Source organism: Parasteatoda tepidariorum, chromosome 11 (genome assembly GCF_982258835.1).
Source record: "Parasteatoda tepidariorum strain Cologne lab strain chromosome 11, Ptep-v5.0, whole genome shotgun sequence".
NCBI lineage: Eukaryota > Metazoa > Arthropoda > Arachnida > Araneae > Theridiidae > Parasteatoda > Parasteatoda tepidariorum.
The window spans coordinates 41,301,008-41,317,040 of record NC_141765.1 but is presented as its reverse complement, the minus strand read 5'-3'; the positions used below and the strand labels follow the sequence as shown (position 1 = coordinate 41,317,040).

Here is a 16,033-nt window from a genome sequence, read left to right as displayed (position 1 = left end):
ATAAAAATATGATTTTCAATTTACCAACACTTTCATCATTACAGTATCATTTGAACATTATTTATCATTATAGTATCTTTAACTGGTTTTTTTATCAACCATATCCAATGTTAAACTGTACTAATCAGCATAACAGATATTTTATGAATATTTAACAGATCTTTGAGGAGTTGGGAATAACTAAATATCATAAGTATGTAAGAGATAATATTTCACAGAAGTGTCAAATTTTCTTAGCTCGTTTTGGATTAAAAATTAGTAATTCTACCAAACATTGAAAAAAAAAATTTAAAGATAGGCATACAAAAATAATATTCACAAGGGGATTTTTTTTTAACTTTAAAAATAGAAGTCATAATTTTGAAAATTATCTGAATGTTTTGGAATGACTAAGTTCTTATTATGTCGTCACATACAATAAGAATTATATTGATCCACCCCGTATAAAGAAATTTATAAGTGTTAATTACTGACAGGAATTAAATATTAAAAAGTAAATGGAAGAGCAACACAATGACAAGGTCAGAAACATAATAAATTCATTTTTGTGAAGAAAAAAAAAAACTCAGTCATAAAATAATTGTACCTTGAAAATTTCAGCAGCTAAGTAAGATTGGTAAATAACATAATGTGCAACGAATACAAGTTTTGATTATAAGGATTAGTATCTAGAGTTAATAAAAATTATACTTGCAACTACATTAGTTAATCATTTTCATAAATTCTCATTCATTACAGACAAGTTTTTGTTATGATACACTTTCACTAGCAGGGCATTGTGGGATAGATTGCACCAAGAACATTGAGTAGGATAGAGACACAAAGCTAAAGGAAAGTTTAAACCACCCAAATAGTGCGTGCATGAGAAAGTGGAGGAACCGTTATCACTGCATGCGTTTTAAGCATATCCCATCAGAATCTATAAAAGGATGAGTTATGCTGATGACTGATTGGTGACTTCTTCGCGGAGGAATACAGTTCACTAATGGAGCATTCTCACTATATGTGATTGCCGTGGACGCGCATGATTGTTGTTGTTGTTGTTGTTGTTAATTTACGTCGCACTAGAGCTGCACAATGGGCTATTGGCGACGGTCTGGGAAACATCCCGGAGGATGATCCGAAGACATGCCATCACAATTTTGATCCTCTGCGGAGGGGATGGCACCCCCGCTTCGGTAGCCCGACGACCTACGCGCGAAGTCGAGCACTTTACGGTAGCACAGTTTAACGAGGACCAATACCGCACACCCTCGGTCCCTACGCAGGCTGATCCAAGTGGTCACCCACCCGCACACTGACCGTAGTCAGTGATGCTTGACTTCGGTGATCTGCTGGGAACCGTGTCTTAACGATCAGTCCACTGCGGGACAGGACGCGCATGAAAATGTCACGAAACTACATGTAAAATTTAACTTCTCGCTCATGCGCGAATTACATTACATGCGATCGTACATGTGAAATTCATTGGAAGTGTAAATAAAAATCTGATGAGTGAAAAATATTTAAGATCAAAAAAAGTAATCATTCAAATTCTCAACGCATTGATATGGCATTTGCGATTTTCGCATGTAATAAGAATTGGGTCTGTTCCGGGACACGGATTTTCAGAGCCCGCTCCAAATTTCTTCTACCTTAGAGCAGGGCCGTAACTACGTCGGGGCAGTCAGGGCCCCGACGGTCAAGGGGGCCCCACATAAAGAGACCACATCATGTTTTTTCAAAATACAGTACTCTAATTATATATGCGTAGGAAAGAAATTGTGTTAATATAGAGTTGCTGAAAATTTTCTTTTTAGTAATTACGTACCTACTATAACGTAAAGGAAAGGGTAAAAAACGGTAAAACACCTTTTCGCGAATTATTTCCCTTTCTCAAAAGAACAAACACGCTTTGCAGAGAAGGGGAAAGGCCACAGCTTCATGTAGTTGATTGTTAACACTTTCTGTATATTGCACTTCTGGTTTACTTAGTTGTTTCCTCTACTATCTAGCGTCAGACCCAGTAGCGTGCCAACCAGGGGGAGGCAGAGGGCTTTTCTAAAATTTAAGTGATGGGGCAAACAATGCGTTTCGCCCTTCCTGAAATTCAGACACTCACAAAAATAAAGTAAAATCGGAAATTTAAATTTTTTTTTCAATTTTGAAGCTATTTTTGAAATAAAAAAACTTTATATTCCACTAACATTTATGTGCCTTGCCTCTTCTGATATTTAGTTATTCGCCAAGACGAAGTCCATTAAAATAGGTAATTTTAGAGAAGAAAAAAAAAAAAGCTATTCTTTCTCAGCTTTAAAGTTAAACATCAAGTAGTAAACTTTATTTTGTTATGGGCGATTAATGTTCCAATTTTCCAGTTTCCAATTTTCACTCTTCCGAAATAGTAATGAGGGGGCGAACATAGTGTTTCGCCCCTTTTGAAATTTCGAAGTGCTAAAAAATAATAGAAATTGGTAACTAAAAAAAATTTCATCTTTGAATCTATTTTCCAAATAGAAAACTTTATTTTCTTCTGAGATAAAAGTCAGGGGGGGGGGAATTTGCTTCTCATCTTCAGAAATTTAGTTATTAATAGAATAAAATCAAGTAAAGTAGGACATTTTAGAAGAAAAAAATTGTTTTGTTTCATAGCTTCGACGATATTTTCCAAATAGAAAACTTCATTTTCCTCTTAAATTATAGTAAAGGGATAGGAAACTTTATTTTCTCCTGATATAAAGTAAGGGGGGCTAAAATGTGCTTTGTATCTTCTGAAATTTAGACATTTGAAATAATAAAGTCCAGTAAAAGTTTTTTTTGTTTTAAAAAATAAAACTTTGAATCTATTTTCCAAAAGGAAAATTTTATTTTCCTCTTAAATTAAAGTGAGGGGGCGAAGAATATATTTCACTCCCTCTGAAATTCAGACATTCGTAGGAATAAAGTCAAGTAAAATATATATTTAACTCTTATTTTCGACTTGAAAGCTATTTTCCAAATCGAAAACTTTATTTTCCTCTGAAATTTAATTGATATGGCAGATAATGTGCGCCACCCCTTCTGAAAATTTGACATTCGCTACAATAAGGTAAAATAGAATTGAGAATTTTAGAAAAAGAAACTACTTTTTTTCCAATTTACTAGCTATTTTCCAAATTGAAGTAGAAATCTTTAGAAGTAGAATCAATAGAAGTAGAATCTCCCCACAAGAAAAATACCTCGGGTTTGTTTAATTTTTTTTCTACATAATACGACTTTTAATTCATTAAAAAAATTTAAAACTAAAATACGAAAGGAGAAGAGGAGCACATCATAAAAAAATATAACAAGTGTTTAGAAAACTAAAATAAGTACCACTGTTTTGCATCCTGAAAAATGCATCCTACACTGAGACTAAATAGATATATTTTAAAGAATCTTTTGACTGTGGGTGGTATGAAGGTGTTAAAACCTTCATACCACCCACAGAGTTGACCCACAGTTATCTGATTCCTCAAAAAATAGCCATCTCCTTTTACACCATGGGAAAATGACCTTTTGCTTCTTTAAATTGCCTTAATCATTTTTATGACCCCGGGCTCTTTTGTGCTTCTATAAAATGTCATATATTTACAGTACCATCTATATGTCCCTTAAGTTGTCCTAAACTAGCAATTACCTAGATGTTCTAGGAAAACGGATGTAAGCTTTTTAGGGATCCAAGGGGATGACTCTTGTTGACATTTACTTAGGTCATTTTGTCAAGAGATTTTTTCTGAGACAAACGTAAAACGTTCCAGTTAAATTCCAGTTTTTAGCTCATTTAAGTGCGTCATTTAAACTAGCCATTTTTAATTCAGATATAAATTTTCTGTTAGCTTTTATTTTATTCAATTTTTGAAATTAAAATTTAAATTTAATTAAGAGTTATTGAAATTACTTGCAACTTCCTTTTTATCAAACATAAATCATGATATCAGTAATTCCTATTCTTAATAAAAATTTTCTTTGGAAAACAAGAAAACCAAATGTAAATTTATTTATAAGGAGGTAAGTAAATGTTTGCATTAACTCATTTAATACATTTAAATTTTATATTTATATACTGTTCTAATTCTTATATAAGAATGGTAACATAAAAATTGCTTTTTTTTATGTTCGTATATAAAATTTCATTTGTATAGTAAATACTTTAATTGATAATTTTACTGCTTATTGTGTGCATGGATTTTGTTCTTATTTTATATTTTTCAAATTATTAAGACCTTTAAATTTTTTAAATTGAAACTTCGAATTTTTTGTGCTTTTAACAATTTTGTTTTCATTAAAAAGTGAAACGCAATCTTTATTTTATATAAAAAAAATCATATTTAATTAAATAAAAGAACGCATTTAATTTAATAAAAAAGCTATGAATATCAGCTTAGAAATCCGCAGCAATTAAAATTCGTTTCCAAGACAAACCATTAAAAAGAATTTTTCTTTTAATTAGCAAATATGCTTTGACTTTTTCTCATTTCTCTTTCATAAAAAAACTATTACTCTTTGTCATAATTTTGTCACATACGATTACATGGCGTCATCAATACATAGGCCAAATATTCAAGAACGATTTTCTAGGGACCTGTCCATATTGGAGTAAGGCAACTTTGTTTTTGTTAATCGATGTATATAGAGAAACAATTTCTGAATATTTTTTAAATTAGGACTATAGATCAATTAGGAATATTTTTTCAATTAAAATGTGGGTACATGTGCCGATAGAAAAAAAAAGTCTACAATTTCCTTCAGTTTCCATAACGCGATCAAAAACTTTTAGATTTGAAACTAAAAAATAATTTTAATTTTTAAAATGGTTTTGTCTTGAAAAGACCTTCCTAACGATATAGTAACCGGATTTAACAGGTTTATAAAATTAATATTTTATGATTAGCATTATATTTAGAGGAAAAGGAGGCTACTGTGGACATGGGGGACAGGAGTGGACAACATGAATAGCTATTTTCCCCCAAGTCAAATTCCCTCGGTGAGATGTCGTAAATTGGTAACATTTACGTACAGTGAACCAAAAAAGTACCACCCTGAATAACTTTTGATTTAATGATCGGATCTTCACGTTCTAAGACTCCATCTTAATAATTCGAAGGTGTGACATCAAATATGCAAATTAATTAGTGCACGATATTTTATTTTGAGTTATGTAATCAGACACAAAAACATACTTTCTCTGAAGAAACATAACTTTTGTTCAACAGATTCGATTTTCTAACCCCCATAATATAGGAGGTAGCTGTAATCTGGGGAATATGGTCCCAATAGTTGGGTCGGGTGAGCTATCCAAAGTTTGGACCCCCAAATGTTAATTTTATTTTTTTGGATTTCACTACAGATAGAGAGCTTTTTAAGGGAATTGAAAAAATTTTGCACACGATTATAAAATTCTGTTATCTAAAGATAATTCCATGCAAAAAATAACTTTTAGTAAATATTTATTATTTTTTAATTAATAATAGTCTGATGTTGATCATTTACGTCGCACTAGTGCTGCACAATAGGCTATTGGCGACGGTCTGGGAAACATCCCTTGAGATTAGATCCTTTGTAGAGGGGATGGCACCCCCGCCCGGTGACCTGCATCCGAAGTCGAGCACTTTATCGTAGAAGAGTTTAACGGGGACCAATACCGCACACTCTCGGTCCCTACGCAGACACCGTGTCTTAACGATCAGTCCTCTTTGGGACAATAATAGTCTGAAAACTTTTGAATCGTAAGGCATACAGTTTTTTTTGTATCATTCTAAAGTATCGAATTCCACATGGAAAATACAAATTTGAACAAAATTGGTTGAATAGTGCATTAGTTCCTGAGAAATCGAGTTTTATAAGTACGACTTTTTTAAAATTTAATTTCTCAGGATTAGTCTATTCCTCTGAAATTTTGGAATTTTGTCATGTTTAAAACTTACAATGTTTTGCAGTCAAATTTATATGCGTGCAAATAACTTGTTTTCATAAATATATTCTCGAACATAATACATAAATAGCTAAAATGGCGGTTTGAGATGGAGTACTGAAAGTTTTTGAAAGGGCCCCCGCCAAAAATGTTTGCGCCAGGGCCGCGAGGGATGAAGTTACGGCACTGCCTTAGAGGAATTTGACGAATAGCAGTTAGCAGTTTTTAATCATTTAACGATCGATGCTTCAATTGATTTAACTATCCATTCATACATTTCCCGAGACGCAGTCCCGCTGTGGGCTGATCGTAAAGCTGCGATCAGTCAGGGGGTGGGTGACCATTTTGATCAACCTGATTGAGATCCAGAGTACGCGGTATCGGTCCTCTGTAAGCTGTTCTACTGTAAAATGCTCGACATCACGCGCAGACAGTCAGGAACGAAATGTGCCATTCCCTCTGCAGAGGGTCATAGGCAAGGATGTGTCTCTGACCGTCGCTGATTGGCGATCGAAATAGGCAATATGTATGGCAATATTTCGCATGCTGCCACCAATAGCGTGTGGACAGTCATTGGGGAAGGAAGTACGTTAGTTTTTGTCTTTATTTTCAAATAAATTAAAAAAATTTCAATCAGAAAACCATATGAAACTCAAAACTGCATTAAATATAGGTTTTAAAGAAAGTCTCTTGGAAAGTTTAGAAAATATTTTTAACAATTAAATACGAAAAATGTTATGGAAGTGGAAAATATCGTAGCAGATTCTTATACAACTGAGAAGAGGTGGAGAGGAGAAAGAGGGAGTGTAAAGACATGGAACCGAAATTCTCCCTAGATTGCATATTCGAGCGTTGCGATCGCAGATAGTCCAAGGTGCTCCACTAATGTGACGTATATAAAATACCAACCTGCCTCCACGTCACGCATTTGGAGATCGAAATGGGCTACATGTGGGGTATAGTAGAACTCTCTACCTATGGTAACACTTTGCATGCTTTCACCATTAGCGTGTGGGAAATCATCGAAGAAGGAAGTACGTTAATTTCCCTCATGACTTTCAAATATACATTAAAACTTTCAAATTCCGAAACTGTGTGGAACTGAAAGCTACATTGAACATAGCTCTGAAAGAAAATATCATGGGAAATTAAAAAAAATATTTTTTACTTGTAACAAAAAATATTAAGCAAAGGAATATTTCCTGTACAACTACGAGAAGAGGAGGAGAGGGAAGGGAAGGGTCAGGACATAGACCCAGTCTTCTCCCCAGACGGCATATTCGAGCTTTGCAATCACGAATAATTTTTTTTATTTAGTAATGGTCCCGCAGTGGACTGATCGTTAAGACACGGTTCCCAACAGATCACCGAAGTCAAGCATCACTGGCTGCTGTCAGTGTGCGGGTGGGTGACCACTTGGATCAGCCTGCGTAGGGATCGATTGTGTGCGGTATTGGTCCTCGTTAAACTGTTCTACCGTAAAGTGCTCGACTTCGCGTGTAGGTCGTCGGGCTACCGAAGTGGGGGTGCCATCCCCTCTGCAGAGGATCAAAATTGTGATGGCATGTCTTCGGATCATCTTCAGGGATATTTCCCAGACCGTCGCCAATAGCCCATTGTGCAGCTCTAGTGCGACGTAAATGAACAACTACAACTACTACTTATTTAGTAATGATTCTCTTATTAATATTATTAATATTTCTTTCAGAAAATTCAACTAAATAAAGAAGTTAAAATCCAAAAAAAGAATTAAATACAATTCTTGATATTTACTAACTTAAGGAGTATTCCTTCTTAATTTAATTCGACCGTTTTACTTCAAATGTACCAATCAAATTCTCAATTTCTGAATGCATATTATATATGAATGTTTATTTAGAAGATAGGTAGGTATTTACTTTATTTACTGGCTATTGGCGTTTGATCCTCCTTCATGGTAGAAGAGTTTAACGAGGACCAATATCCGGCACCCTCGGTCCCAACTCAGGCTGATCAAAGTGGTCACCCACCCACTTACTAACCGCAGCCAGTGATGCTCGACTTCGGTGCTCTACTGGGAACCGCGTCTTTACGATCAGTCCACTGCGAGACTTTTTTTAATGAGATATTGTTAAGAAATATTCTCGATCGCAACGCTCGAATACGCAATCTCGGAAGAAAACCTCCATGTTTTGAGTCTTCCCATTTATCATTGCTATACTCATTTGTATACCAATATACTATATTTTCTCCTTCCAAATCGATGGTTGACTGAATTTCAATAATAAGAAGCTTTTTAAAACTAGAAGAAATTTGGAAAACTTTCGTTGCATCCTTCCGCTTTTGTTATGCTTGCGAAGCGATGTGTATAGTTTGTCTAAAATAAGAACTCTTTCAGACATTCGTCCGGACCTGTGGCAGTGACCATGGTAACGAGGTAGGACTATTTCAAGTAAGGGTGCGAGGTCACGGTTTTGGAGTGGTTTCAGCGGCGGAAGAAAAGGAAGTTCTTTTTCGTTCGTGTGTTAGTTCTAGAGTGAAGCTATCCTCCCTAAAATGTTTCCATTCCTGTTTCCATAGAATCAGACGGCCTCAGACATTGTGGCGGGAGGAGTTCTTAGCTTAAACACATAATAAATAGGCTTAATGTTCTAGAAAGTTTTATTATTGTGATTTTTGTTCGAATTTTACCATTCGCAAGAGTTTTCTGTAATTAATAAACTCAAACAGGTCATGGGCCTAAAACAAATAAAAAAAACTAATATCGATCACAACATAAAGTATAAAGTTTGCCATGTTTTGTGTGTTATACCTCAATTGCGCTACATGCGTTATATTGTCGTCATTTTTTAGTTTTTGGAGAAATATCATTGCACGCCTGCGAATTTTTCCGAATTCATTTGTTATTTGTGTTGTTGAAGTTAATTAAAGGGACGTGTCATATGGTTAACACTACAAACGAAATAATATTGGATGTCGCGCTTTTTCAAGTTTGGCCACAAAAATCAATCAGAAGTAGTAACCCAGAAGTTTTACGACGAATTTTAACCACTACACCAGTGTTACCCAAACTTCTGACTTTTCTGAATCCTTTCTAAATTTTTCGTAACGCTTTGTACCCCTAATTAAAAAATGAATGTATTTTTTACTGTAAAAAAATGTATTTTTTACTCCACAAAAGTTAAAAATCACAATTGACTGTTGACACCACTAATTATTAACTGCTAACTCTGCAAAAAATAGCCAATAGAAAAATACGTAATCATAAATTTTCATGGCTAGCTTTGTTTTTTAAAAGGAATTTTCGTTTGTTGTAAGATATTTCGCATAAGAAACATACCCCCGCTGAACTGTTCCCGTACCCCTGGGGGTACACGTACCACACTTTGGGAAACACTGCCCTACACCATCTGTGCTTACCTTTACATGGTCAACCATCTAAAACTTTCGTATTAAATTGTCAAAAAATTTTCTAAAATTTCCCACGAAGCTTTTTTGAGAACTATGTTTAATGCAAGTTTGAGTTCTATATAGTTTTCCGACTTAAAAAAATTTAGTCTGTTTGAAAATCAAGATGAATAAACTAACATAATTCCTTCTCCTATGACTGTCCACACGCTAGGGGTAAAAACATGCGAAGTGTTTCTATAGATAGAGAGTTCTGCTCTTAGCCTCCTTTGTCCATTTCGATCGCTATTTGTCTGTTCAATGCTGCAAAACAATTATATTAGAATGAAAAATTTGTTTTCAAAACATTTAAATTCTACACAAAATAATTTATTTGTAAGGAAAAGGAAAGAATATCTACACTCTTCTTTAAGATGAAAATCGATTAAACTTTTCAGTCTGTTTTCGAACGGCATCGTCAGAACAGTTTATAGCGGGCTCCAAACGCTCCGTGTCGGGGAACTGTCCCGTTGGCCCTTCATGTGCGAGCAGTTCGTCTTAGGAAGTAGACACACTGCAAGTGCAAACATTTCTAATCCGAACTTGGAAATCTGAACGCGAACCGTATTAGTAAGTTTCTTTTGAGGAGGGGGGGGGGATATATCTCACCAATAAGATTTTCATTGTCATCCCCGAATTCGTATACACGAAATTTTTGCATGCAGTGTGAATACTCCCTTATATGGAGCTCTAAACTCGCAGCTGTCAGACGAGATAAGTATGGAAAAATGAATTCATTCTGATGACATGTTTTTAAACCTAATAAAAACCTGTAAACTGGGGCTTTAAAACTGATTTTGCTAATGGACGGCGATCTCTATTTTTCCTCTCAACTATTGGAAGTCTTTCACCTAGCAATTTGCTCGTGAAAGCGAACGCTCGAATAGAATATTTTTAATGTTGGGATCGACTAGAACTAGGATTGACTTCCAAAGCAGGGGATCAAAATTGTAATGCATGTTTCGGATCATCTTCACGGATGTATCCTAGACCGTCGCCAATAGCTCATAGTGCAGTTCTAGTGAGACGAAAATAAAATACTTCTACCACTACTAAAAATATTTTTTGAACATTTATCTAGATATTTTATGAATACATTTCACAGTCAATTTTTTCCTTCACAAATTTATTGTTTCATATAATAATTCAATTAAATAAATTAGTGTCTTGCTAATTAAATAAGTTCGATTAAATATATTAGTTTCTATTTTGAAATATAGTAGAACATTTTATTAATTTATTTTTTGAAATTATGAAATATTGCATTAATGAAATTTGTTTGTTTTAAATAAAATTTAAAATTAAACTTAAATTTAAAAAGTAAAATTTATTAAAAACTTTTGTCAGGAATTTTACTAAAAAATACTTGAATATGAGAAACGCTTTATTTATTTCCTAATTTGTTCAACTTGAATTTTGAGATTTTAAAAATACTTATTTTTAGTAAAATGGTTAATTACAAATTGTAAGGGAAAAAAAAACTCCAAAGTATATTGTTTTCGCTGTTTTAGATTCTTCATTAAATATTAGCTAAGTATTTGTAAAGATATTTAGTTATATTCATTTGGTTATTATTATACAAACTTTTTTTTTCTTTATTCCAATAATATTTTAAACTATCCGAATGAATGCGATTCATTCTAATTCAAAATGTTTTTAAGAAATTTATGCGATACGAGGGAAAAAAAAAAAAAATTCTTTCGAATGACTTTTGCTTAGCGAATTTACATGCACAGTAGTTAATTATAAGATAAATAAAGAAATAAATAAAATCCGGCATCAAATCGAAAAACAAGGGAGAATATTTCGTAACTGAAAAATTGTTTAATTAAAAGTAAATATTTACATCTCGTACCAACATTTGCAGCGTAATATTTGTATCGTGCACTAAAATCTACCAAAACGAATATGTAATAATAATAAAAAATCATGATTAACTCTTATGGCTAGACCGAAAGCAGCGAAATTGTAGAATTAAAAATTCTAACTTGAAATACTTAAATGGGAAATAAAGAGCGGCTACTTTGCACCCTTGTCTTCTGAGTTGGGTTCAGTATAAAAAAGTTATAAAAACAAAAATTCAATTGCAGAGAATTTATTACTAGAATTTAGTATAACATAACACGCAAAGATATGAAACTCTGTTTTCTGAAAGGAGATTTTTGAATTTAAAAATAAATTATCGAAATTTTTGAGTCTACAATTTGCAATTTAGTAAAAAAAAAAAAAAAAAAAAAAAAAAAAAAAAAAAAAAAAGAAGCATTCTAAAAGAAAGTTTTGTTTTTAGAAATGGTAACGACTAATTTTGTAAAATATTTTAGTTTGAGATTGCGAAATAAAGAAGTCACACAATTATGATAGAGAAAAATGCATGGATAACCGTAAGCACAGGTGGAGCTAGGGGTTAATATTTGTCGTAACTTCTCCGGGTTACTATATCCGATTTATTTTTACACCGAAAAGTTTGAAAAAGCTCGCCAACCAATATTAATATGCATGCATTGTTGACAATAAAACGAGTTCTTTCATTTAAACTCTGGCTTTAATCCGCTTAATTTTAGCAAAAGACCTAAATGGACAACTTTACAAGCATGCTATGACGTTACCCAAAAAATAACAATCGGCTATATTTCTCATAAATATAGTTAAATAGAAGATAGCACTTAAAACATGGCAAACATTACGCTTTAATTATGTTGTAATAATAGTTTCCCTTAACGTATTTAAGGCTCACTACCTTTTAGAATTTATAGATTACAGAATTATAAACTTTTATAAATGATAAAAATGATAATTTAGAATTATAAACTCTTATAAATGATAAAATTTTGCACGTAAATTTAAACACAAATCACAATAATAAAATTTCCTAGAATTTAAACAAGTTCACACACCGCCTTGTAAATGTAACATAAGCGAGGGATACACTAGAAGTTTATTTTTTTTTCTTCATATTTCTCACAGTTTTAAGAACTGTGTTATTGCTTACGTTCAGTCATGCATCCATAGAAAAAGCAGTTTTTTAAATTTTTATCTGAATCTTTTTATTTGTTTATTTCTTTTTTGAGTATGTCAACTATCAAGTATTTAACAAAACACTATTACATAAAAAAGAAGAATTTAACAAAAAAGCAAGTCTATTTTATACTTTCTACTTTTTTATTAATACTTATTTATTATACATTAATTTTGATACTTATGGATAGTGTTTTGTACAGAAGGAGCGCTACGCTCTCATTACCGCCTATAATTTTGGGTTACTGTATCCATTGTATTTTGAGGCTATTTGGCTCAACGTTTTCCTTGTGTGGACAATGAACACAGTAAATAATGAAATGGCTGTAAATAGTAAAGACAGTACTTGTAGCTGTACACTGCTTATCATAAATTAAGGAAAAATTGCAAAAAGTTAACAAAATTACTTAGCGATAATTCTCCCGAAAATAAGCCAATCCAAATGAAATTTGAATATGTTGTCAAATAGGAGTTGCTAATTGAAACTGTGTTAATAATATTAGTTTGTCTGCAATGGAATGACGTCATCTGCAATGAGCGTAAAATTGTATGTTGATTGCAAGACAGTGAATTTCGCTGTGTTTCTGAAATTGGAAATCTGAGATAGAATGTAATAATGACCTCCAGGCATCATTTATCAGAAAAACTGCAATGGGAATTTGCTGGAAGACTAGAGGCAGGGCAAAATCAGTTAGAAGTGGCCAGATGGCTAAATGTGAGTCCTTTAATCTAGTTCATAGACATTGGCAACAATTTCTAACCATAAGTTTGGCATCCAAGTGGTTCAGCCAAGGCTAAATGTGTCTCTCTCTAGTTCATAGACTTTGGCAACAATTTCTAACCATAAGTTCTACATCCATATTGTTCAGCCAAGAACAGCCAAATGCTACGACGGGAGCCGATGATTGTTATTTATCGTTATGTGCACGAGGGAATAGATCCGCAACTTCGAGTCAGCTCAGATCCTCTTTTTGTGCAGTCACCGGAAGATTGGTGTCAACGTTTACTATGCGTAGAAGGCTTCACGAACGTGGTTTGTTCGCTAAGCGACCAGTCATTTGAGTACCACTTTCGTCACACCAATAGAAGGGAATGTTTGAGGTTTGTGCAGTAACAAATACATTTGTCCACTCACCAATAGAGGGCTGTTTTCTTTACATATGAGTCCAGGTTTAGACCCCAAAGCGATAGTAGGCATTGTTTGATTTGGAGAGAGCCTGGGGCCCGATATCATTCATCTGCAAAAGACATGCAGCATATCAAGGAGACAGTGTCTGTGTGTGGGGTGATATCTCTTTGGGTGGACGCACAGGCTTACATGTCTTTCCACGTGGAACTGTGAATTCTTACATGTATAGAGATGACATTTTTTATGTGCACCCTTATGTTGGTGCAATAGGTGATGATTTCGTGATATAGGACGATAACGCAACGCGGCACAGGGCTCGCATCTTGGATGATTAACTTCAACAACAAACAATTCAGCTCATGGAGGGGCCGGCTTGATCACCGGACTTAAATCTTATTGAGCATGTTTGGACTGCTTTAGGAAGACGTTTAGCTGCTCTCAATCTTACTCTTCAAACCCCTGCCAAGCCTGCCGCTTCTTTGCAATAACATTGGCTCGCCCAACGAAGCAGGTAGACTGCATAATTAAAAGCATCACATATAGCGGTATGTGCTGTATTGCTGATAGAAGTGATTATACTCCCTACTGAAGGTAAATTTTTTATTCTAAACTGACACCTCCGATTTACTAATTTCATACTTACGCTAATTTCTGTAGCACCATAATTGCTTATTAATACTTTTTATGCTATTTTTTATATTATCTGCACTATAAAGTTGCCCATTTCATTAAATTCTAAGCGTAACTTTTTGAGTAATGGTCCTTTTCGGGATTTTTACCTAATTTATGATAATCAATGTATGATAATAAACATAAATGGTTAAAAGATAGTAAATTTGGTTGAAAGACAGTAGCCAAATTTGCATTGTTGGAGATCCTTCATTTCTATTATGAGTTGTATTCTGCTAGAATTTTGCTGTTTTAGGATTTCGTATGCCTTTTAATTTGGATCCTAATATCAGCAGCTATCACAGCATCAGTAACAATTACAGAAATTCAAAGTACAGTGCTCAAAATAAATAAATAAATAAATAAACTGACCACCCTAACTAGCTATGATCGGATCTTTAAGTTCTAGGACTCAATCATAATGATTTGAGGATGTGATCTCAAATATGCTAATTAATTAATGCAGACGTAATTTTAAGTTGAGAAATCAGGCACTAAAATGTAGTTTCTCTGAATAAACATACCTTTTGCTTCGACGGATTCGGATTTCTGACCCCCAAGATATAGGGGGTAGCCGGAATCTGGGAAATATGGTCCCAATAGTTTAGTCTGGAGAACGGTTCAAAGTTTGAACCCTTAATGCTAATTTTACTTTTTGCGTGTTTCACCATTTTTCGAGAACTTCTTCAGCGAATTTCAAAATTTTTGCACACAATTATTGAATTATTATGTCATATTATTTTATAATTTACTCAAAGATAATTTCATGCAAAAAATAAATTATCGTAAATATTTATTATTTATATTAAAAAATAAATTTTAGTAAAAATAAAATGTTTCAATTCGCATAAAAAGTTCTCAAGAAATGGTTAACTAAGCAAAAAATTAAATTAACATTAAGGTGTTCAAACTTTGGATCACTCTCCTGACCAAACTAAGGGGATCATATTTCCCAGATTGCGACTAATCTTAAGGGTCAGAAGAAAAGGTATTAAGTAAGGATATTCGTCGAAGAAAAGGTATGTTTATTCAGAGAATGTTCTTTTTTGTGTCTGATTTCATATCTTAAAATACCGTCTGTACGAAATAATTAGCATATTTGAGGTCACCTCATCGAACCATTAAGATAGAGTCCCAGAACGTACAGATTCGACCATGAGATTAAAAGTTATTTAGGGTTGTCCATTTTTTTTTGGCGTACTGTGCATTGCGAACCAAATTATCTTGACCCTATTCTAATGCTTTATTGGTTGATTTTACTTACACAAGTAGAGTTGAAAAACTTGAGAATACAGTTGTTGTGAATTGTTCTGTTGAAAAAACGTCAAACTAAATTTAGAATGCAATAATATTCTCAAGAAGTATGAAAACGATCAACAATTTGAGTCACAATTTTTCTGCACGAGCACTGTATTACACGCAAAAAACTGTAAAGAATACTTACTTTCTATTAAATGTTTCCTTAGAATAAAATAATTTTAATATTCGCTCATTCACGCGTTTTAATTCCAAAGGAATAATCTCTCGAAATAAAAATTTATTTATTCCATTGCAAAAACTCCTGCATTTTTTTTTAAAGCAACCCTTTAAAAATATTTTTTAAGTATTTACAAGAAGTTCTTTCAAATTCTTTGACTGGAATATCTTTCTTTTTTTCCATATATATTTAATTTCAAACATTTAGAAGCGCAAGCACATTTTTTCAGAAAAAAATTATTATAAAAAGTTTTCTCTTCATGGAAGTAAAGAATCGTGCCACCTAGATCAGAAGAGCCACTTAAAATTATTAATTTTTCCTTTTATACCACGTGATTAGGACTCAACGGGGAATCTCTTGCAATGCGTATCCCAAAAATCCCTATTAAAAAGGGGGAGATCAACGA

General features: G+C 33.4%; 1 protein-coding gene across 5 annotated transcripts in view; it reads right to left on the bottom strand.

Moving 5' to 3' along the window:
- The window catches only part of LOC107453283 (uncharacterized), an 81,000-nt gene that overhangs the window by 37,288 nt on the left and 27,679 nt on the right, over positions 1–16,033 (bottom strand). Inside the window, exon 1 of one of the 5 annotated variants that reach the window (XM_016070058.4) lies at positions 695–814. The exons of 1 other annotated variant lie outside the window; for it this stretch is intronic. The gene's annotated coding sequence lies outside the window, so the exon portion shown is untranslated. Of the gene's footprint in view, positions 1–586; positions 815–16,033 lie in introns of those variants that run through there. 3 more of the 5 variants (XM_016070042.4, XM_016070052.4, XM_043044904.3) reach the window with 3 other exon arrangements.